Source organism: Taudactylus pleione, unplaced genomic scaffold (genome assembly GCF_031769625.1).
Source record: "Taudactylus pleione unplaced genomic scaffold, aTauple2 ptg001386l, whole genome shotgun sequence".
NCBI lineage: Eukaryota > Metazoa > Chordata > Amphibia > Anura > Myobatrachidae > Taudactylus > Taudactylus pleione.
The window spans coordinates 479,125-503,096 of record NW_028285786.1 but is presented as its reverse complement, the minus strand read 5'-3'; the positions used below and the strand labels follow the sequence as shown (position 1 = coordinate 503,096).

Sequence of the window (23,972 nt, the reverse complement as noted above, 5' to 3'; positions counted from 1 at the left end):
AATCTCACATTTACTAAGAGGCAATTTTTTATTTGTTTTTTTAAGTAATAGTAAATATGTGAGTTAGCCCCAGAACCACAACATCGATGTTGATCGTTTTCAAAATTGATAAAATTCAACCTTTAGTAAATATACCCCTGAGAGTTACATGGTAGAAAGAGCAGGGATGCAGCAGCACAGAGTGTATAAGGAGAGAAGTGATCTGTTAGTGAGGAGAGGGCTGCATGTTACAGGGGTAATGACATGTTAGGAGGGGAATAGAGACAAGTGGGAAGTGACAGACGGAGAATTAGATGGTGGATGAGCACACTTCCTATCACACAGGTGCAGGAATACTGGCCTGAAATGCTCTTCTAGATGAAAGACAGCTCATACTACAAAATGTCCCTGCTTAGCTGCAGTGTGTGAGACTTCTCCTGTCTCCTTATGTCGGCTGTAAGCGCTTTACACATTGCTGGCCTCCTCCACAGTGCCAGCTGCTGCCATCACCAGCTTTACTATTCCCTGTGCTGTATAGCTCATTCACGCTGGAGATGTAAAAAGCCTGCAACCATGGGCTCATGACACGGTGGTGGGAGCCAGCCCTAAACACACGTACAGTGATTTAAAAGAGACTGGCACTAGGGATAAGTGCTTAACAAGGCCTCTTTACCATTACTTCCTATTGCCGTTTTAAATCGGTCAAAGCTGCTGCTGATTGGCGGCTTTGACAAAACTGCTCCTTGTCAGATACATTCTACTAGAGTACAGGTTCTCAAACTCGGTCCTCAGGACCCCAAACAGTGCATGTTTCCAGGTCTCCTCACAGAATCACAAGTGAAATAATTAGGTCCACCTGTGGATCTTTTAAAATTTGTCAGTGAGTAATGAATACACCTGTGCACCTGCTGGGTGACCTGGAAAACGTGACCTGTGTGGGGTCCTGAGGACCGAGTTTGAGAACCTCTGTACTAGAGAGTGTATCTCATACAACATAGCAGCCGGGCTTCCATCAACACAATTATCTTCATATTCACTTGAGTTAAATAAAAAAATATAACATTTTTAAAATAAATAAATGTTCGAAAATATTCCATTAGCTCCAAAAGCCAAATTTTTAGTACCTTGAACATCAATTACTACAATTTCAGACAATTTGGTTATTAATGTCTCCTCACATCTGCAGAAAATTGTTCTTATAGTTATAATTAACGGATACTTCAAAAGACAGAGTAGGGCGCACATTGTATAAAATGACTTTAAATGAACAACACAGTCTTCTCGACAATACCACCACTCACTTTCCTATGAGGCTTAGGGGTAAATTTACTAAAGTGAGAGTTTTTAGAAGTGATGTTGCCCATAGCAACCAATTAGATTGTAGCTATTATCTGCTAGAAGGTGCTAGATAAATGTTAAGTAGAATTTGATTGGTTGCTATGGGCAACATCACTTCTAAAACTCACTTCTAAAAGCTCTCACTTTAGTAAATTTACCCCATAGTGACAAACTCTACATTGTATGCAGGACAGGAGGGGTAAGTTTGAGTTCAAATTATGACAAAAATAACTAAACTTACTTTCTTTAAAACTGTCGTACTATCTGCAAAGCACCACACGTCAGATGCAGGTTTCAGCATCTGTTTATGCCATACATTCAAACACCACCAGTAAAGTTACCAGTAAGAACCACAGTGGACCTGTACTGTACATAACGGGAATGGTAAATGCCGTTTACTGCCTGCTTTTGCAAGTAGCACACAAATACTGGGAGCTACATTCTTACACTGATTTAGAATTCAGCAAGGATGCACCCACTCCCGACTCCAAAACTGCCCATTTGCCCCCCCACAGTGCAATCGTATCCTCCACCTGGATTTACATCTAAAGCTGGGTACACACTGACCATCAATTGATAGCCCAATATATCTGCTGCCTGTCGGCCAGTGTGTACCTGCGATACAGTATGTCCATGATCACAGACATATCTCAATGGCTGCACTGCACAGCCGATGGACAGATATGTCTGCAGACCACCCGTGCAGATACAGCAGTAGCCGCGGGGAGGGGGATGGGACACGCCCCCATCCCCCGGGCAGAAGCAGATGATGGCCGTTCAGTGTGTATGAACGACCATCATCTGCAGATATATCTGTATAGTGTGTACTCAGCATAACTCTAAATCAGACCCACAGAAAGCAATTGTTACATTTAACTGATGCAGCTGTAATAATGAGAACAGATAGTGCCCTAACTAAAAAATGGGAGAACTCTTTTTCCCCAAGAGTCTGTGTAAATGCCGTGTACTGACCTTTCTTTCACTGAGGCAGAGATGGAGCTTCAATCTGCAGCTACAAAACTTAATGTCTCAGAGCTGCGTTTTTATATCGCCTCGTTTGTGAAACTATTTATCTCCTTTTAAAAAAAATGAAGGTCATGTCGTTAATAATTACTGTATTCTAGAGGCTGAAATCAAGCTTGCAAGTAGAACACTAACAATATACAACACGGATAAGTGCATCTTCTTAATAAACTTTGTCTGGGAAGAGGGAATTATCCCCTATCCCAGGGTTTTCAATGCACACCCTAGGTACACACTGTACGATTTTATGATCGGGGCAATTTTTCAGCACGGTGAAAGCCTCAATATCTGCGCTACACATTATGCAAATTATTATTAGAAGCTGTCGGTTTTCTGCCGCACCACACTCATTTTGCATACAGTGCATCCGGAAAGTATTCACAGCGCTTCACTTTTTCCACATTTTGTTATGTTACAGCCTTATTCCAAAATTGAATAAATTCACTTTTGTCCTCAAAATTCTACACTCAATACCCCATAATGACAACGTGTAAAATTTTTTTTTGCAATTTAATAAAAAAAACTAAGAAATCACATATACATAAGTATTTACAACCTTTGCCATGAAGCTCAAAATTGAGCTCAGATGCATCCTGTTTCCACTGATCATCCTTGAGATGTTCCTACAGCTTAATTGGAGTCCATCTGTGGTAAATTCAGTTGATTGGACATGATTTTGAAAGGCATACACCTGTCTATATAAGGTCCCACACTTGACAGTGCATGTCAGAGCACAAACCAAGCATGAAGTCCAAGGAATTGTCTGTAGACCTATGAGACAGGATTGTCTCGAGGCACAAATCTGGGGAAGGGTACAGAAAAATATCTGCTGCTTTCAAGGTCCCAATGAGCACAGTGGACTCCATCATCCATAAATGGAAGAAGTCCGGAACCACCAGGACTCTTCCTAGAGTTGGCCGGCCATCTAAACTGAGCGATCGGGGGAGAAGGGCCCTAGTCAGGGAGGTGACCAAGAACCCGATGGTCACTCTGTCAGAGCCACAGCATTACTCTGTGGAGAGAGGAGAACCTTCCAGAAGGACAACCATCTCTGCAGCAATCCACCAATCAGGCCTGTACGGTAGAGTGGCCAGACGGAAGCCACTCCTTAGTAAAAAGCACATTGCAGTCCACCTGGAGTTTGCCAAAATGCACCTGAAGGACTCTCAAACCATGAGAAACAAAATTCTCTGTTCTGATGAGACAAAGATTGAACCCTTTGGCGTGAATGCCAGGCGTTATGATGGAGGAAACCAGGCACTGCTCATCACCAGGCCAATACCATCCCTACAGTGAAGCATGGTGGTGGCAGCATCATGCTGTGGGGATGTTTTTCAGCGGCAGGAACTGGGAGACTAGTCAGGATAGAGGGAAAGTTGATGCAGCAACGTACAGAGACATCCTGGATGAAAACCTGCTCTTGACCTCAGACTGGGGCGATGGTTCATCTTTCAGTAGGACAACGACCCTAAGCACACAGCCAAGATATCAAAGGAGTGGCTTCAGGACAACTCTGTGAATGTCCTTGAGTGGCCGAGCCAGAGCCCAGACTTGAATCCGATTGAACATCTCTGGAGAGATCTGAAAATGGTTGTGTACCGACGCTTCCCATCCAACCTGATGGACCTTTAGAGGTGCTGCAAAAGAGGAATGGGTGAAACTGCCCAAAGATAGGTGTGCCAAGCTTGTGGCATCATATTCAAAAAGACTTGAGGCTGTAATTGCTGCCAAAGGTGCATCAACAAAGTATCGAGCAAAGGCTGTGATTTCACACTTTTTTTTGTAATGAAATTTGCAAAAAACTCAAAAACACTTTTTACACGTTGTCATTATGGGCATTGTTCGTAGAATTTTGAGGACAAAAATAAATTTATTCCATTTTGGAATAAAGGTGCGTACACACTGGGCGATATTACTGAGCGATTGCACAATTACGACATCGTAATCATGCAATCGTCCAGTAATCCTGCACAAATCGTGCACTTTTATGTTTGAGACGACGAGCAATGTGCGCTCCCGCTGGTCGTTTCCGACATTGTCAATCGCCTAAGCATGCAGGCCAATCTGCCGATAATGACAGATTAGCATGTACAGGAATGATGGACTGTGCCTGCCCAACTGATTGTTCAGTGCAGACACTACAGGTGATCAGGAACGACGGTACGATTACGACTTCGTAAACGTACTGTCTTTCCTGATCGCCCAGTGTGTACGCACCTTAAGGCTGTAACATAACAAAATGTGGAAAAGTGAAGCGCTGTGCATACTTTCTGGATGCACTGTATGTCCGCCCACACGGAGGATGACATAGTGACAGGAGAACATAGGGAATATGGGAAGGTTAACGAAAATTCCCACACACTGCTTGATATCAGGAAATGGAGGTCTTGACCGAGAGATCAGATAATAAAATTAATTTGGATGTTTTCTAACCATTATCTGTGAAACAATCGTTCATATACACACAATTATTGGCAAATTGGCCCAATAATTGTAGAGTGTGTACCTGGCTTTACAGACCAGGTTTTAAGGATATACATCTGGTATAATCAAACTGACTGAGGTACTAATTAAGTCACCTGTCATTAAGCATTAGGGTTGCCACCCATCCTGTATAATTCAAGACTGTCACAGATTTCAAATTAAAATTCATATCGGGATGCAGTTTGTCCCATATTTTCGTGCACGTAATTTCATATTGAGAGATAAATCAAAGTTGTTTTTATTTTCCAAAAATTGGCAAGAAAATTGGATGTGGGAGAAAATGTAATCGGAGACATTAGTAACAGGCGTCCTAGCGCCAAAGGCTGTGGAGGATGTGGTGAGAATGTTGACATCTGAAGGACCTCCCAATCTTTCTGTATAAGTGCAGCTCTTTACACCTGAATGTGGAGTGATGAACAAAATTACCGATTTCATGAAGAGTCCCACTGAATCTGCAAAAGGATCTGTGGATTGCATGCTGCACAACTGAAAAGCTTGGATTGTCATTGGGTCAATTTTCCGTGCTGACAACACAAATGTAAACTTTGTAATATACACAACTCAGGGCCTGATCAGAGATAGATGCAATGGCCATATTTACACAGATTGAGCGATTGTTTGCCAGCAGGGGCAGATTGGCTGTTGTTTGCAGGAAAAATCCAGGTGGGCCGATTGCTTGTGGGGCCACTTTTCAATTGATGCCCCGTCCCCCTGATTCACATCACCCGGCACGCTGGCTCCATCATACCACCCGGCACGCTGGCTCCATCATACAACACAGACAGACAGCCCGGCTGCCTGTCAGTACTTTCCCACGGCTGAGGCTCTCTCTGCGAGAACAGAGGCCAGCCTATTAAAGCCCCACCCAGCCAATGGCCTGTGTCATGCTCCGCGCCATCAAGGGGATACGAAGTGGTGTGAATCCGCCGGTGGCCGCATGGGGTAAGTTGCGGGGCCGGGGGCCTCCCGCCTAGGCAATCTGTCAACAACAGTCAGCCAGATTGTCTCCTCTCCACTCTCCCCTCCCCAGGCTGTGAAGTTAACTTCAAACACACAGGAGCTGGACCCTAACAATACTATAAAAATGGTCCATGCCAAACCACTAGCCAGACATTTAAAGTATATAAATCAATCATATAATTGGCTTTCATAAAAGATAGATACATCAGCGGGTAGGAGAACATAAACTAGAGTCCTGACCAAGCTTTTTGACCATCTGGAGAAGGATATCAAAGAGGACAGTTGGATCCCTGGATTGTCACTTTCTTCTAGCAGATATGTCTCCTCACATTTATAAGCTGGTATGGATCAAAATTGGATGGATTTATGTATGTTTTCATATTTAAGTTTGCTACATGCTATTCTTGATTTTAATTTCTGTAAGTGCATTTATTAAATATATTAAATATAGTTTTGAATGTACTTGGTGGTGTTTCACTATATACAATTATTTTTGTTTCTGAGGATCTGGACACATTGCAGTTTCTGGAATCAGGAAAAGAGTTACTTTGAGAAGACATCTACACAGTGCTAAAAAGTAAAGTATATTTGATCTTCATTAAAATACTTGGAAAGTGATTTTCAACCGCATAAGAGTGGACATGCTGGCAAGACGCTATTAGACTACAGCCCGGACCGGACATGGACTGACTGACATGACTTATTTTTGTTGTGCAAGTTAAATACTGTACACCATCCTTCCAAGATAAGAGCGCCCCCCCAGCTAACAAATGAACATTACAATTCAACTTTAAAGATGGAGCGAAAAAGAAAATTGAAAGGTGGTGCACAGAAACTATGTGAGAAGAGAAAGGTGGTGCACAGAAACTATGTGAGAAGAAAAAGCAGCTGCTGGCCTCAGAAGCAGAAAAGTGCGCCAAATTGACCGACCTTTTTAAGGTTAGTGCTACTAGTGGACCTTCAATGGCACAGCAAACGGCACCCAGAGATGAAAGAGAAGAGCATTACAGCTGCAGTTTCGCTGGACGTTCAGAAATAACATAGGCATCAATCGAAGGAAGACAAGTAGAAACTGCAAGCGCAAGTGCAGAATCGCCTACTGCAACCTACACATTGATAGAAGGAAGAACAGAGAACTTTTCCTCTGATGTGGAACTCACAACTCAGAGGACAGACAAAGTTGCAAATATATTTGATAGGCCAAAGGAAAATGAGAGTTTTATTTTTTCAGTCACATTCAATACAACCAATGAATGATGACTGTCTCCCTTTTGCTGCCAAAAAGGTATTTCTATGGGAAAATGGTTCTAAACATTCTTTGATATCATATAGCAAGTCATGAAATGCATTATACTGTATAGTATGCTTGGCATGTAGCAAGTCCAATGAAAATAGTGTGTTTATAGATGGAATGAAAGCCTGGATGCATACTTACTAACACATCAATGAACCTGAGAGCAGCAGACATCACACAACTTGTGCGGAGGCTCATATGCAAACTTTGAAGAACAAAGATATTGGAGAATTGCTGTTTTCAGAGCAACAATAGAAGATAGGAGATTAGAAGTAACATACAGGTAATGGAAAGGATTGTTGAAGTTATCAAACTGATTGGAAAACGAGGTTTGAGCTACAGAGGATGAAAAAGCTACATATGCATTGGATGACTCACTATTAGACCATGGGAATTTCCTAGCATTGATGATTCTACTTCGCAAATATGATCCAGTGTTGAAGAGACATTTGGACAAAATATTCAAGAAAAGTCAGCAGGCACACAGACCGGGAAGTAAAGGGCGTGGAAGTTTATTAACATTCATATAAAACGCAATGTCATCCAGGTGATTGCTGGATTCATTAAGAAGTCTGTTGCAGTTGAAGTAAGGGAAGCTGGCATGTATTCTGTAAAGCTGGAACCATCAAGGGACCAATGTTCCATTATAGTTCGGTATGTGGACAAACTGAAAGGCATCCAGGAATGACTGCTGGCAGTTGTCACTTGTACCAATTCCACGGGGAGAGGGTTCTGTGATCTTTTGATGGGAGTACTGGAGGTAAATGGCTTGGATATAAGTCACTGCACTGGTAATGCAACAGATGGAGCTGCAAATATGCAAGGGATATACAATGGTTCTTTTACATGGCTTACCAATGAATCACCAGGACAAGTGCATGTGTGGTGTTACAGCCATATATTAAATCTTGTCATTAGTGATGCAACTCCGTCACCAATTGCTGCAACATCACTCTTTTCTCTTTTAAATGGAATTGCTTTTTTTTTTTAAAGGAATCTTATAAAAGAATGGATATATGGGATCAGACGACTGGACAGACCAATGCTGGGCGACATTGCATGCTGCAAACCAAAGGATGCAGCAGTGAGCAATTTATTTGGATCATTTGAGAACCCAAGAAGTTCCATGTATGCCGATGTCATTCTCTCACTCAGTGCAATTGAAGAGTCGGAAAACAACAATACAGATTTAAGGGCAAAGGCTCGAAATTACAAAGAAGCACTTTTTCAATAGGAAACCATAATCACAGGATTTGTTTATCTACGCATCTTTAAATTCACAATCCCATTATCTAAATATCTGCAGACTGTTGGAATTGATCTCCTTAAAGCACCTCAGATGGTAATGGGCACTGTGGACCAGCTAAAAAAAATATATGTTACATCAAAGAGAAAAAGTTAGAGTATCTGAATGTATCAACTGGGCAACAGGGGAACTAAAACATTGTCATCCAGCCGTTCTTTCCACAAGAAAAATGCCTAGAGAGACTTCATCTGAAGACCCAATTGCTGATTCCTTTAAAGATTTTGAGGTAGGTGTGCATAACCGAATATTGGACACAACCATAAAAAGCCTAAGAGCAAGATTTGAGAAGAATGTGGCATCGTATAGAGATCTGTCCTGTTTGTCTCCTGTACAGTTTGAAGAGCTAAAGACCTCATTTCCTCGTGATGCACCTCAAAAGCTATGAGAAGTCCTTGTGAAGTTTGATGTGCAAATAACGAAAGAACAGTTTCAATCAGAGCTGGCGAGTTTGGCAAATAACTGAGAAAGGATGAAAAGATCTCTACCTGAAGAATATACATTGAACAGCCCAGAGGAAAATGAGGAGGATTCTGACATTATACTGATGGAAAATTGTGAAGTAGCTTACACTGAGAAGAAATCTCTTTTGCTTAAATCCTAATATGTGGTATACTTTTAGGTTATAGAGGTTAATATAAAAAACAATGAGATAGTATTTTTGGTTAAAATGTTATACATTTGCATGTGTTAAATACTTGATTCTAGTCTATACAGTTAGTTAATTAGTTATATATATTATAAAAGTGTATGCTTTTCTCTATCTTCGAAAGCCATCACTGCCCAAGAGGAGGTATATTGGGATGGTGCCATACATTTTTATTAGATGTAAACAAAGGCAGTGTGAATTGTTTGTTTTTCTGCTAGGGAGAATTCAGAATTAGTCTGAAATGAATTTTAAAATAGTCTAAAATTCACATTTAATGGTACGAAAAAAATAACGATATATCTTATGATGACCATACTTCATCCATTAGCAAGGTTTTTACAGAATCAAGTACTATCACTTTAGTGCTAGCCCTGGGTACTACCTACAGCTGGATTCAGCATTACCACTCCCTTACAAATATGTGTATTCTATTTCTAACCATTGGTGTGCTAACTCTGCCTAAATGTGTTTTCTATGCCTACCAGTGTAATGCTTTACTTGCTGTATGCATAATGGTCCCTATGAAACTTGTGTTAGTTGATTCCCTACGTATATATAATATCTGGTTTTGCTTGGAGTACTTACTTTTAAGGTAGGTAACTAAACACAGTTAACTTAAAATACATAACAAAAATCTTATTAAAATTCAGATTGAAGTGATATTTATATTTAGTATAGGGCTGGCCAGAAGGGAACAACTTTGGTGTGAGTTGGTCATCTTAACAATAACATGTATTGCAATATGTGGAACTATCATTCCTTGTTTTTAATAGAGTATATATTAAATTAGTTAGACTGCATTAATAATGTATATGAGAAGTGTGGAAGGGAATGTAGTGATGAGAAGTGTGGAAGGGAATGTAGTGATGAGAAGTGTGGAAGGGAATGTAGTGATGAGAAGTGTGGAAGGGAATGTAGTGATGAGAAGTGTGGAAGGGAATGTAGTGATGAGAAGTGTGGAAGGGAATGTAGTGATGAGAAGTGTGGAAGGGAATGTAGTGATGAGAAGTGTGGAAGGGAATGTAGTGATGAGAAGTGTGGAAGGGAATGTAGTGATGAGAAGTGTGGAAGGGAATGTAGTGATGAGAAGTGTGGAAGGGAATGTAGTGATGAGAAGTGTGGAAGGGAATGTAGTGATGAGAAGTGTGGAAGGGAATGTAGTGATGAGAAGTGTGGAAGGGAATGTAGTGATGAGACCGGCGGCTGTGATGCCGCCGGTCCCAATACCGACAGCTGAGTCCCGACAAGAGACTTAAGATAGGCGCCGAAATGCAGACGCCTATTTTAAAAGCTGGAACGCTGAAGGATGCAAGCCGAATGAGGTAAGTCCGGGGTGCTCTTACAGTTAGCCGCCTGGGTGGGGGGGTGTTAGGTTTTGGAAGCGTAGCGGGTTCATGGTTTTTGGGGGGAGGTTAGGCACCCCTGGGGGGGAGGCTTAGGCACCACTGGGGGGGGGGGCTAGGTTTAGGCACTAATAGGGAAGGTTAGGGTGCGGGGTGGGTTAGGCTACAAAAAGGGAGGGTATACTTACCTGACCCCTGTCGGGATACCAACCATGTGGGCTTTATACAAAGGTGCAGCAGTGTATAGTGCTGGAATTTGTGGAGTTTTGATCAGGGATGTGTGGAAGAGGTAGGCAGGGGAGGCAGTGCCTCACCTGCCATAAACTTTTTACTCCAGAGTTTTGACTATAAAATTATTAGAATAATACAAAGAAGATATTTATATTTTATTTAATTTTTTATTTTTATAGTCAAACCTCTGGAGTATACTGAAGTATGACAGGAAAGGCTCTGCCTCACTGGTTGGCAGTTATGGGTAAAGTGTGATGATTATATGTGATATATTTTGATGGAAAAGTGGCCAAAACAGCCCAGTAGTTTGTACGTCCTAATGATGTCAAACACAGGAGATATTTCACAAACCATTACAATAGGGAAATTGCCAATGGAGAATAAATACACCGTCGGCAGCTACATTATGACATAACAAAATATTCTGGGCCTGATTCAGCGTTTTGAGAAAATACAGCTACTTGGTGCAATTACCATTTTGTGCTATAAAATACACAACATGATTTAAAGGGGCAGCCGTGTAAAACCAGATATAGCGAGTATGTGCAAGATGATGCCGCTCAGGGGCTTTGCTTATGCTGCAGGCTCATCAGTAATAACACAATGACGGAGTTATATCGCTCTCTGATAAAGGATCAGGAGACTGGAGAGGTAAATGCACATTTGAGTAATTTTCTAAATTGGAAGGAGCTTGCAATGATTAAAAAAACAAGAGATATGGTAAGAACTTACCTTTGTTATCTCTGTTTCTACGAAGTCCATAGGGTCCACAGGGTGACCTTGGGGTATAGCTGGATCCTGGATCCTCGGGCACCACGGAGTTAAAGCTTTTAGCTGCTCCCAGGATGCACTTGGGTCCAACCTCCCCTATACCCCGCCCCCGAGCCACAGGCACCTCAGTTGGTAAGCAGCCCAGGCCGGAGGAGGAGACGAAACAGAGAGAAGGAAGACTGGAACACACAAGAACCATACTCACAGAAATGGGAGACGGAAAACCGGTGACCAGTCACAGAGCCCATATGAAGCCAGGTGCGTCAGGGCGGGTGCCCTGTGGACCCTATGGACTTCGTAGAAACAGAGATAACAAAGGTAAGTTCTTACCATATCTCTTGTTTTCTACTTCAGGGTCCATAGGGGTCCACAGGGTGACCTTGGGGATGTCCCAAAGCAGTCCAACTAAGGGCGGGGACGCTCCTGTGCTGATAGGAGAACCCGGCGCCCAAAGGATGCATCCTGAGAGGCAAAGGTGTCAAACGCATAGAACCTCAAAAAGGTCTGAATGGAAGACCAGGTGGCCGCCTTACAGAGCTGAACAGCAGAGGCGCCACGGCTAGCAGCCCAAGAAGGGCCCACGGACCGAGTGGAATGAGCCTTAACAGAGGCTGGAACAGGTAAACCCTCCTGCATATAAGCCTCAATAATAACAGAACGAAGCCAACGGGCTAGAGTCTGTTTGTTGGCAGGCCAACCCCTCTTGTGAAAACCAAAGAGGATAAACAAAGAATCCGACTTCCTCACAGAACTAGTCCGGTCCACATAAACCTGGAGTGCCCTTACAACGTCTAAGGAAGTCTCCCCAGCCGAAAGATCAGGTGACTGAAAGGCTGGTACAACAATTTCCTGATTAATGTGGAACCTGGAAACCACCTTAGGCAGGAAATCAGGACGAGTGCGAAGCACCGCTCTGTCCTGATGAAAAATCAGAAAAGGGGGACGACAAGAAAGCGCCCCCAAATCTGAAACCCTCCTGGCAGAAGCAATTGCCAAGAGGAAAACAGTTTTAAAAGTTAGCCACTTGAGCTCCACTGACTCCAAGGGCTCAAAAGGAGGACCCTGTAAGGCCCTAAGAACCACCGCCAAATCCCACGGGGCCACAGGTGGCACAAAGGGAGGCTGGATTCTCAAAACACCCTGGAAAAAGGTGTGTACGTCCGGCATAGCAGCGATCCTGCGCTGGAACCACACCGACAGACCAGACACGTGTACCTTCAGTGAAGAAAGACGTAATCCTAAGTCCAAACCGGACTGAAGGAAAGCCAGAATACGCGAAACTCGGAACACCTGGGGATCATAGTTTCTGGCCTCGCACCACTGAAAGTAAGTGTGCCACACTCTGTGATAGATCCTCGCGGAAGCAGGCTTGCGCGCCCTCAGCATGGTGGTAATAACGGAGCTAGAAAAGCCCCGAGACCTCAGGACGGCTGTCTCAAGAGCCACGCCGTCAAAGATAGTCGACCCAGATCCGGGTGAAGACAGGGCCCCTGAGACAACAGGTCCCGCCGTTGAGGTAGGAGGTACGGAGCGTCGATGGACAGGCTCCGCAGATCGGAGTACCACGGCCTTCTGGGCCACCAGGATCAGTGTGCCTCCGTCCTGTCTGAACTTGCGCAGGACCCGAGGCAGCAGAGATATCGGAGGGAACAAGTAAGCCAGTTGAAACAGCCATTTCACCGACAGCGCGTCTATCAGACTTGCGCCTGCGTCCCTTGCCCTTGACCCGTACACAGGCAGCTTGTGATTGTAACGGGACGCCATCAGGTCCAGCTCTGGCAGCCCCCACTTGTCCACGAGTAGTTGGAATACCTCTGGATGAAGCGACCATTCCCCGGGATGCACATCGTAACGGCTGAGGAAGTCTGCCTCCCAATTGAGGACTCCTGGGATGAAAACTGCCGAGAGAGCTGGAAGATAGCGCTCCGCCCAAGCCAGGACGCGGGACACCTCCGACATCGCAGCTCGACTGCGAGTCCCTCCCTGGTGATTGATGTACGCCACCGTGGTGGCGTTGTCTGACTGCACCTGAACGGCCCTTCCGTGAAGAGCGGTGCCGGACGACTGCAGGGCTCTGTATACTGCCCGCAGTTCCAGGATGTTGATGGGAAGAATCGCTTCCTCCGCCGACCAACGACCCTGAAGTGACAAGGAGCCTGTCACCGCCCCCCAACCCCGGAGACTGGCATCTGTCGTGAGCAGAACCCATTCCGGGATCCAAAAGGGGCGCCCCTCCAGGAGATGCGCTGTCTGCAGCCACCAGGCTAGGGACAGACGCACCTCCGAGGACAACACCAGCATCTGAGAGCGGATCCTGTGTGGCAATCCGTTCCATTCTGAAAGAATCAGCCCCTGCAGGGGCCTGGAATGGAACTGGGCAAACTTCACCATGTCGAATGCCGACACCATGGACCCCAAAACCCTCATCGCAGAGTGCACCGACACTCTGCCACTGCTCAGACAACTGTGAATCCGCAGCTGTAAGGAGGAGACCTTCTCTGGAGTCAGAAAAATCCGTTGCTGACGAGAGTCCAGCAGGGCCCCCAAATGATCCATCCGTTGTGATGGGATGAGGGAGGATTTCTTCCAGTTGATCAACCAGCCGTGCGCCTGTAGACAAGCGACCGTCAGGTGGAGATGCTGGATCAGTACCTCCGGGGAGCTTGCCAGCAAGAGGAGGTCGTCTAGATACGGTAGCAACCGTATCCCCTGGCTCCGAAGGTGAGCCGCCATGACCGCCATCACCTTGGTAAATACCCTTGGTGCCGTGGAGAGACCAAAGGGTAGAGCCCTGAATTGGTAGTGGTTGTGGAGAATAGCAAACCGCAGAAACCGTTGGTGCGATGTTGCTATAGGCACATGGAGGTAGGCGTCCTGGATATCCAGGGAGACCATATAATCCCCCGGTTCCATCGCCAGTATGATGGAACGCAAAGTTTCCATCCTGAATTTGGGAACCCTGAGAAACCTGTTCAGGGACTTCAAATTGAGGATGGGGCGATGAGAGCCATTGGGTTTCTGCACCAGAAACAGCGTAGAGTAATACCCCATCCCACGTTGAGACTGTGGTACGGGTATAATGACCCCCGCCGTCAGCAAGGCCTCTATGGCTTCCTGAACCTGCAAGGCCTTGGTTTTGTCCTGAGAAGGACTTGTGCAAAAAAACTGGCAAGGCGGCCTGTGCCGAAAAGACAGGGCGTACCCCTGGGAGACCACTTCTCGCACCCAGGCATCCGTGGTGGTATTGTGCCAGCACTGGGCGAATTGAAGAAGTCGGCCTCCCACTCTGGGGTCCCCCAGAGGGAGGCCCGTCCCATCACGCAGAAGGCTTATCTTCTGGCTTGGAAGAAGGGCGCCTAGCACTCCAGGCTTGCTTCTTTGGCTTTGAGGCGGTCTTGGGTGCGGACTGCCTCGGGAAGGACTGACCCTTTGCCTTGCCCTGAACCCGAAAGGAACGAAACGCCGAGCTCCGGACCTTAGCAGGTGTAGTAGCTGAAGGGAGGAAGGCTGACTTGGATTTTGCCAGGGTATCTACTATTTTGTCCAGGTCCGGACCAAATAGTAATTCCCCATTAAAAGGTAAGGCCTCCAAGCCTTTCTTTGAATCCGCGTCTGCTCTCCAAGACCGCAACCACAAGGATCTACGAGCAGACACTGCTGCCGCCGAAACCCTAGAGGTCAACAGGCTAGCATCCAAAGATGCTTCTCCAATGTAGGAGGCGGCATCTCTCATCTGTCCTAACAACGCCCTCTGGACGTCCGGAGATTCATCCGTAAACGTGTCCTCCAAGGCGTTGGCCCACCCCTCAATGGCCTTGGCCACCCAGGAGATGGCCATGGACGGCCGGGCTACAGCCCCTGAGAGAGAATAAACAGACTTTAGACAAGTCTCCACCTTCCTGTCCGTAGGATCCTTCAGCGAGGATATAGACGGCAATGGCAAAGTAGCACTCCTGATGAGGCGTGTTACATGGGAATCGACTGCAGGCGGAGTTTCCCATTTCTTACAATGCGCTTCCGGGAATGGATAATTGGACGCCAAGCGTTTCTGTGGCAGGAAACGCTTACTGGGCGTCTGCCAGGCCACCGCCATGTGATCAGTCAACTGATCAGACAAGGGGAACGCTGTAGAAGTAACCTTAGCTTTTTTAAAACTAGGATACCTTGACTTGGGAGCGGGTGCCTCATCCTCAATCAGAAGAATAGCCCGCACCGCCTTAACCAGAGCCCGCACATTGATGGAAGACTTAGTGTCTACCTCCTGGACTGAGGCATCTGAGGCTGAGTCATCCTGTACCTCACCATCATCCGAGAACCCCTCAGAATCCGAAAGATGCGCAGCCTGTGCCATGACTGAGCGTTTAGACGCCCTGGAGGGCACGTCACTGCGCAACATCGACTGAAAAGCCGAAGATGCTGCCGCCAAATCTTGGACAGTGTGGGAAAGCGCATCCACCCAGGGTGGAGGAGCTGTCACAGGAGCCTGAAACGGCACCACAGCCGGCTGTGCCACAGGGGTGGACTGAATATACATTGGCAACCCCGCATAGGGACCAACAGGCTGAGACCCCGGGGGAGTCAGCAATAATTGTGGGACACCCGGGGAATGGGGGATGGCAGGCTGGGGCAACGCCCTAGTAGGGGCGGCAGTCGGGACCGACAGACGGTCCGTGATGGACACCAGCACCTGGGAAAACATCGCCCATGGTGGCTCCTGCGAAATGGGAGGTTTAGACGTACCAGGGACCGCCTGGCACCGTCCGCACAGGCCGTCCTGTGACAAATCCTCCCTATCCACTCCTGCAGAACAGCGCCTGCAGGAGAACAATGCTGGAGCCCCGGAGTGCTCAATCTCCTCCTCAGACATGACTTAGGAAGAAAATGTGCGCACTCACCAGTGTGCTGAACAACAGCCCACAATATGGCACCGTGTAGCACACAACTGTATGTGACGGACCTCACAAATACGTGATCTATATAGGTGAGGTCAGTAGAAACACCCTTCCCCCGCACACCTGTAGGGCTTGTAGGAGAAGGAAAGGGATAGGTACAGGCTGACAGTAAGTAGAAAAAAGACACAGACAGGCAGCACTAGCAAAAGTCACATACCATGCAGGAAGATATACTCACTGCACCTTTCCACTACAATCAACCTCCCAGATTCAGTGTCTGGGAGGGCTATAGCGCTGTGTACACTGTCCTTGTCGGGGGAGAGGTACACAGGGGGACCGGTCCGCGTGCTCCCTGAGAGTATCCACGTTGCCAGTAAGAAAATGGCCGCTGGAGACCTCAGAGGAGGAGTGGCCCGAGTAGCTGCAGCTCAGCGACGCCAGACTCCGAGCTGAAAGGCGCGCTGAGCTGAGGGAAGGAGCCGCTGACAGGGAAGGCTTCCTCCCCTGGCTAGCATATTTAACCCCCAAGGTTGCGGCATCCCGCTTGCCGCTTAATTACCCTGGTGGTCTAGTGGTCTGGCGGGGTATGCCTCCGATGGAGGGGGGGCCCGCCGCCACCGCTAGCGCCCCCGGTCTGTCCCCTAGACCGGGGGCATGGGACTGCATATGAAAGGCATTACCCGCGCACCGCCGCTAATCAGCGGTGCGCGGCTTACCTGATCTCCCCGGCGTCTTCCGGCAGCACTCCCGGGGGAAGCCAGAGTCCGGCTAGTACAGACTCTGGCTTCCCCCGCCGCGATCCCCAGTTCAGTGCTGGCGTCGCGGCGCCAGCAGGGAGAAGGAGCGGCAGCGTGGGCGTCTGTACAGACAGCCCATCGCTGCCGCTCTGGAGAAAAAGAAAAAACTGTAGTCAAAAAATAAATAAATTTAACTAAGTTAAAAAAGCTTTAGGGGGCTGCTCCTGCAGACCCCCCCCGCAGGGTGACCCGACTCCGGCCGGGCACCATCTTAAACTGAGGTGCCTGTGGCTCGGGGGCGGGGTATAGGGGAGGTTGGACCCAAGTGCATCCTGGGAGCAGCTAAAAGCTTTAACTCCGTGGTGCCCGAGGATCCAGCTATACCCCAAGGTCACCCTGTGGACCCCTATGGACCCTGAAGTAGAAATAAGATAAAAGAAAAATTTGTGGACTTAGCTTCAGTTATTGACAGTTGTCTTGTGATTTCTGCCACTAATGGAGACAAAGGGTTCTGGTACAATGGGCACTATCCTTCATGCAAGTCTGAAAACTGGCCTGGTGAAATCTATGTTAGTAGAACCATTGTGCAAGGGGAAGAAAATGGCGTGCAACAAACGCTGCAAAGTGTTATTTAGAGGCAACAACTTTCTTTGATCTGGTAAAATAAGTTTAAGTTTCATTCTCAGTTTCACCTGTCATTGGGCTGTTGTAATGCGCAATGCGTCTAATCTTACGGTAAAACCATTGCATGAAACGAGATGGGAAAGTCGAACTGATGCCATGAAAACTCTTCAAAATCAGCTTGGTGATATCTCCGATGTAATAATTGAAATCTATGATGACGATACCTTTACAGAGCGCCTGGCAACATCTCACAAGTAGAGGCACGAGGTCTTGCAAAAGGAATTTCGACATCCAAGTTCAGGATGAGTGAGTGGTAGGGATCATCAGGAAGGAACTTAAACCTCTAGGGAGTGTTGGATGGTCAGGTTTTTTTTTCAAATTTTGGCTAGCTTGGTTTAAGTATGGTGGTGGCGAGGGTGGCAGGACAGAAAAGTCTAGTGGATTTTTTGCTGCTCTCGATATAGTAGGGTGCGCTTCCTGTCAATACATTCATTAGACTGATTACACCCTACGGAGTCAGCAATAATTGATTAGGCTCATTACACCCTATGTCGGGCCGCATATCTTGTCGATATCAGTATCAATTTAATAAAAGCCATATACACCAGCATGTTGATATTAGGGATTCCATTACCAGGTACTAGGATCCCAGCCAATTTTTGATACAGAAAATACCTAGGATTACAAGCACTAAATCCCGGGTATTATAGGAGTCACTTAGGTCTTGCTGACTAAGCCAATCACTTATAGTGACCTCTGTCTGTGTTTCCTCAACTACACCGTGATGGCTGTAACTGGTGGCAGTGCTGGAAGTGACATGTGAGGGTAAGTTCCCATATAAGCCAGGCCACTTTCTTCCACTGTGTTTATTTACGTAGTCTACAGAGTACAGCCAGACCGGATGTGTATGATACATTAGACATCATTACCAATACTGGTGTTTGCAGCTGATCTCTGTACAAAGCGTATCCGATTGGCCGGCATACCAGTGTAACTTACCACTAATAGTACAGTGGAGCAGAATAGTAACCAATGAATGCACCTCACCACCATATAGCAAACACCTGAGCTGACCTGACCCAGCACAGTCGCAGGCTTCCCGGTCTCACAGTCATTAAACTAGTCCAATACAAATTCACACTACAGGCAGCACTTGCCTTGCCGTGGGCCTGGTAACCTGACCTGCACAAAAAACAGCCACCTCAAATATACAAATAGGAAGCAAGCAGTACTACCCTCCAGGCTCTGGCATGTGTGTAAGAAGCACAAATCTTTTACTTGCCAGTGTGGAATGTTATTGGTACTATTAGCAAAGTGAAAAGAACCATTTATATATATATATCCCTTCTTCTAAAATAGCTTTTTTTTTTACAGTGTAGCTGTCAGGTAACAGCAATAACAAGCAACCACGTCACTACATTAATGCCAGTGTACCACCCTACCACCCACCCACACCACCAGTGCACAATCATTTCATTTTCCACCAACACTTTTTGTGTCCAAACATGGTACCAGTAATAAAGACTTGTTTGATATTATAGCAGCCACATAATAATTCCCATCTTTGTACGTTTAACATAACAGGGATAAGTGTGAGGCGCCTGGTTCCATTTTTTTGACAGCTGTTGATAATCACATTTATCTTCCATACATAACATGAAAGTATGAACGACAGAGGAAATACAAAGTAGTTAACAAATCAATATTGTCAAGGGACAATCTCCTATTACTTGTTCTGTCCTTCATTAATATACATGTCGCCACATGCAATATCGTCCGGTGGGCCGTGCAACATGGCCGACTGGATGATATCGCATGTGACCGCGGGAGCGTGCAAATCAGGCATACACATTGGGGGATATGCCCGATTTGTCGTTCCGATTTGGCTAAATCAGCGTGTACCCAGCATAAGGCTAGTGGAGGGGGGATATTCTTCCCCCTGTCCTTGAAAACACATATTCATAGTAAGAAGAAGCAATGACACTGCTCTCTAAGGCAATACCTGAACACAGACATTACAATATCATTACATATGTCCTATGCATCCTGTGAGCAGCATGTAAATCTAGAGCTATAATCCACTGGGCTTCTTGTGGCTGGTTCTGAGTAAACTCCTCCTCGATCAGCATACAGCCCGTGGGATCCTCCCGAACCTCCAGCGGGTCAGAGTCTGTTTTATTCACCCCTCCGATTGCAATTTCATTTGAGCCGGTTTCACTGATCTGCTCTGGGCCCTTACCAGAGCTGAGGGGATAAGGGCCACATTGTACTTCCTCTGCATCTTGCATTGGAACTTCAGCAATAATAGTCACAGTCTCTGAGCTATGGTCTGCTATGGTGGTGTTTTCTGATGCAGCACTAATCCCGTACTTTGGTTCTGCTTGATCTGGCTGCATCTGCCTGTCAGAAAAGCATGTGTGTGCAGCTGTGGGTGGGGATGCTGCCGTGGAGCTGCCAATCTGCAATTAGGTCCTCCAGACTCATTTTTGCTAAAGGCTTGCTGGATTCGGCTAGCAGCATTTCTTCTGTCTTCCCACCTTGTAAAGCTACAGTGGACTCCTCGGTCATCCACCCGGTTGGAACCATCATCTCCTCTTCCATCTGTCTTCCCTCTTCACTGGCTCCTGAACCCCTTTAGCCGGTGCTGGTACTCTGGCCTCAGCCGTCCAGCTTCTCTGCAATATTTGGTACATCGAGTTACTTCTGTCGTGAACTGTTTCCACTCCAAGATGATTTTCTTCTGCAGTATCAATTTTACACTGCATTAACTCAGATTTGCCATTTTCTCCTATATAGTGATTCTTGTCCACAAGTAAGTCCACTGACACGCTACATCCCAATACTCCCGAATGGACTGCATCTTTGTGGATGGACTTCTGAGGTCCAATTCCTCAGCCGGTAGACACCATGATGATGCCTCATCCACAAGCCTCACTGCACTGGGAGATGTGGGGCACTTCTTGCCTCTCTTCGGGCAATTTTACAAATGGGCTATGACAGTAGGGTTTTGATCTGCATTACTTGCTGGACCCCCCTCACTGCAGCTTTTCATTTCTGGGACATGCCACACTCTTCCGTTCCCTGGCTTGCAGGGTTTGCTCCCCTGACAAGCCAACACTCTAGTGGCAATAGGGCTTCGGTCTGCGTCATCTGCTTGACCCCCTCACTACATCTTCTGTTTCTGGGACGGCACACTCCTCCATTCCCTCGCTTGCAGGGTGTGTCCCAAAATACGAACCCCTAGCCCTCCCTTTCTCGGGCTCTGCTTTCCCCACCGCTTGCCACCAAATGTGAGGACACCCGGTTTATGTGTGCATTATTTTTGCCTATCACTAGAAAGAGTAGGGCGCGCCAACGCATCACCTGGTAAACCAGCCGCACACCTGGGACAGCTCCTGAGGAAGCATATGCTTTGGCTGCGTATCTTTCACCTGACCTTCTCTGTAGAGCAATGTCTGGCAGGATCTCCAAACTCCTGTGCCCAGGGTCCTGCCTACAGGCCAGGAACTGAACAGAGAACTCTCTTAGAAGGCATTGGGTTTGACAATTAAAAAAATAATTTTTTAAAAATCACAAATGAACCAATGGGTGTGCACAATGTAGCTTACATATGCATGCTCAATGGCTAATAATAGCGCTATCTGTGGAATAATTGAATGCAGATCTGAATTAGGCCCAGAGTTACTTGCTCTTTCTTAGCCCTTAATCAGTACAAACTACTTTCTGGATGACCAGACCTTAATTTTGATAACACAGGAATATGTGGTCGTACATATTCCTTCAGCAATTCACGAATATATGCATGCTTATGTTCCTTTATTTTCCCTTATATTGCAATGTAGACTATATAGAAATGTTAGGATGAGATTCAGTATTAGTATAGTTGTGCGAGGTGCAGCTGTGTCTCATTTGTTGAATGGTCTCAGGCCTGGAGAGATACAAGGCCTACCCTTTTCCTCTCCAAAGTAAACATATGGGTCCCTGTTGCATCAGTCATTTTGTTTAATGTTTGATCTAAAAGTATATTACATAATGTATTAAAAAGTATATACAGATTAGTGTTTATGTCTATGTAGCTGTGATTAACTGCGGATATGGATAAGTTAGAACTGATGAGGCAGCCATGTTTTTTAATGGTTCAAGCAATAGAAATGCTAGTAGGTTTAAATCTATGTCAATTTTAGCGTGTGCAAAACAGCAGACAAGTCTCAGACTTTATAAATAAAAGAGAGCTAATCAAGATAGCCTTGGCCCATATGAAGCAAGAATTAGTAGCTACAGAGGAACAGAACAAGAAGATAACATTATATTTTGGTTAAGGCATATAACCAATTAGTGTTTAGCACGTATGAATATTAAATAAATTAATATTCCCCCTTTGGGTTAACTGGAAGTATAGTATAAAACTCATGAGAGAAAGAGTGAGGGGGCAGTCGGAGGACATGGGAGAGAGGGAGCACATCGAGGGTCTGCAGGGGGTGCTGGGCGGTATGTATGAAATTGACTGACTGGTATGACTGGCACTAGGTGTCACAAATTTATTTTACAAGTATTTCTACTATTGCTAAAATAACCTAAGTGTCATGTTTTTTGTTGTAACTCTGCACTGGCAAAATACATGTATGATTAAGCTGTCTTTAAAAGTAAAAGCATTGTCATTTATATTAGAATATGTATTGGTGTGAATTATTTCATTATCCTTTATAACTAGTGAGGTTTGTTAGAACTCACCACGTTTATGAATTTATATTCTCATTTAAAATTCAACATATTGAGATAGGTTAAACAAATATAAATTATATATAAGCAAGTGTGTGTGTGTGTGGGAGTTATTTGCAGCATACGCACACAAGCTTACCTGGACAAAGTACTTTATTACCTGTGCGTTGCTCTTTATCTCATCTAGATAGTTTCATTGTCTATTATTTGTTTTAGTCATCATTTACTATTGCCTTTAGTTTACTGTATCTTTTTTTCCAGCAAAGCCTGCAAACAATACCCTGCCTCTCTGTAGAAGGCAAAATGCTGTGAAATACACTAACAAACAACAGCTACTATTGTAACAGTCTGTGTAATGCTATTATACTGACAGCAAAAGCAAATGCACGAGTATTAGAAAGTGGTGAGCACTCCAATACATATCACTAATTACATTGGGTGCCATAAGTAAGTAATGTAATACAAAAAATGAAGTTCAGATAAAAATGAAGTTCAGATACATTGTACAGTTTACCAAACTAGTAACAACATGATACAAACAAAAAGAGAATGATTTGGGCAAGAGAATGTTCTTTGATCCATAGTGTGTATCTTGGGAGTTTGTTGGGCTTTCCTGGCCATTTAGTTATCTGGTCGGGACAGTTATTGTGCACAGGTGCTTTTGGCGGTTTCGGAAAGGTGGTGTGAGGATGAGGCCCAGGGGAGAGCTACAGTTTTGTGGCCAGAGCTCTTCGCAGATATGGGGGTACCATGGATGATCATACAATCGACCTGACAGGATCCATCTTAATGAAGCATGGTAGTGTGTGTAGAACAGCTACTGATTAGGTTTTAGATAAATTAATCAAGTTTAGGTGCATTCTCTTTTAAGGGATCGGTATGAATCACCGCCGGACTAGAGCTCGGCGGATGAAATACAGACGCCGGCAGGCCAGCAGATGAAGGTCCCGACGGGGAAGGTAAGTTGTCTATCCCTAACACTCTCCCCCCCTAACCCTACTTTAGAGGTGCCTAACCCTAACCTCCCCACACCCTGAACCTAACCCTCCCAGGGGGTGCCTAACCCTAAGTCCCCCCAGGAGTCTCTAATGTTAACCCTCCTCCCCCGCTCTTGACGCCCAGCTTGCCTACGATCTTTATGCTGGGGGCGTTGCGATTTTGGCATGGGGCTGATGATAGGCTTCGGTATTTAGACGCCTAATATCAGTCTCATGCCGGGATTTCACAGTTGGGAAGCCAGCGGTCGATATTTCGACCGCCGGTTTCCTAACTACATCCCCTCTTTTAGGCTAAAGGTCGTACTAGTAAATGTCTAATTTAGTTCCAGAAGCACCACTTCGATGTTTATACATTTTCATCTATTTTAAATACATCAAAATAGGTTAAAATCAACCTTTAGTAAATATACCCCTCAGTTTGGTGATGCTGATGACCCTATTTGGTTATGGTGACATTGCCCTTCTGAGTGGTTACACCTTCAGTTGCTTCTAAGAAAGGGTGGATCACCAATGAATGAGGGGCCCGATTTATCAGCAATCTGTGCGTGCAAAGGACCCATTCTGTGAGTGTGCAGGATGGGTCCTGCGTAAGACCCTTCTATGCCTCTGCCTGTGTCTTCCCCATTT

The 23,972-nt window shown here is 45.6% G+C and overlaps 1 protein-coding gene across 2 annotated transcripts in view; it reads right to left on the bottom strand.

Annotated features, from left to right (window-relative positions):
* The window catches only part of LOC148442936 (uncharacterized), a 73,321-nt gene that overhangs the window by 3,141 nt on the left and 46,208 nt on the right, over positions 1–23,972 (bottom strand). Inside the window, exon 1 of one of the 2 annotated variants that reach the window (XM_088463498.1) lies at positions 653–801. The exons of the other annotated variant lie outside the window; for it this stretch is intronic. The gene's annotated coding sequence lies outside the window, so the exon portion shown is untranslated. Of the gene's footprint in view, positions 1–652; positions 802–23,972 lie in introns of those variants that run through there. 2 annotated transcript variants of the gene reach the window in all.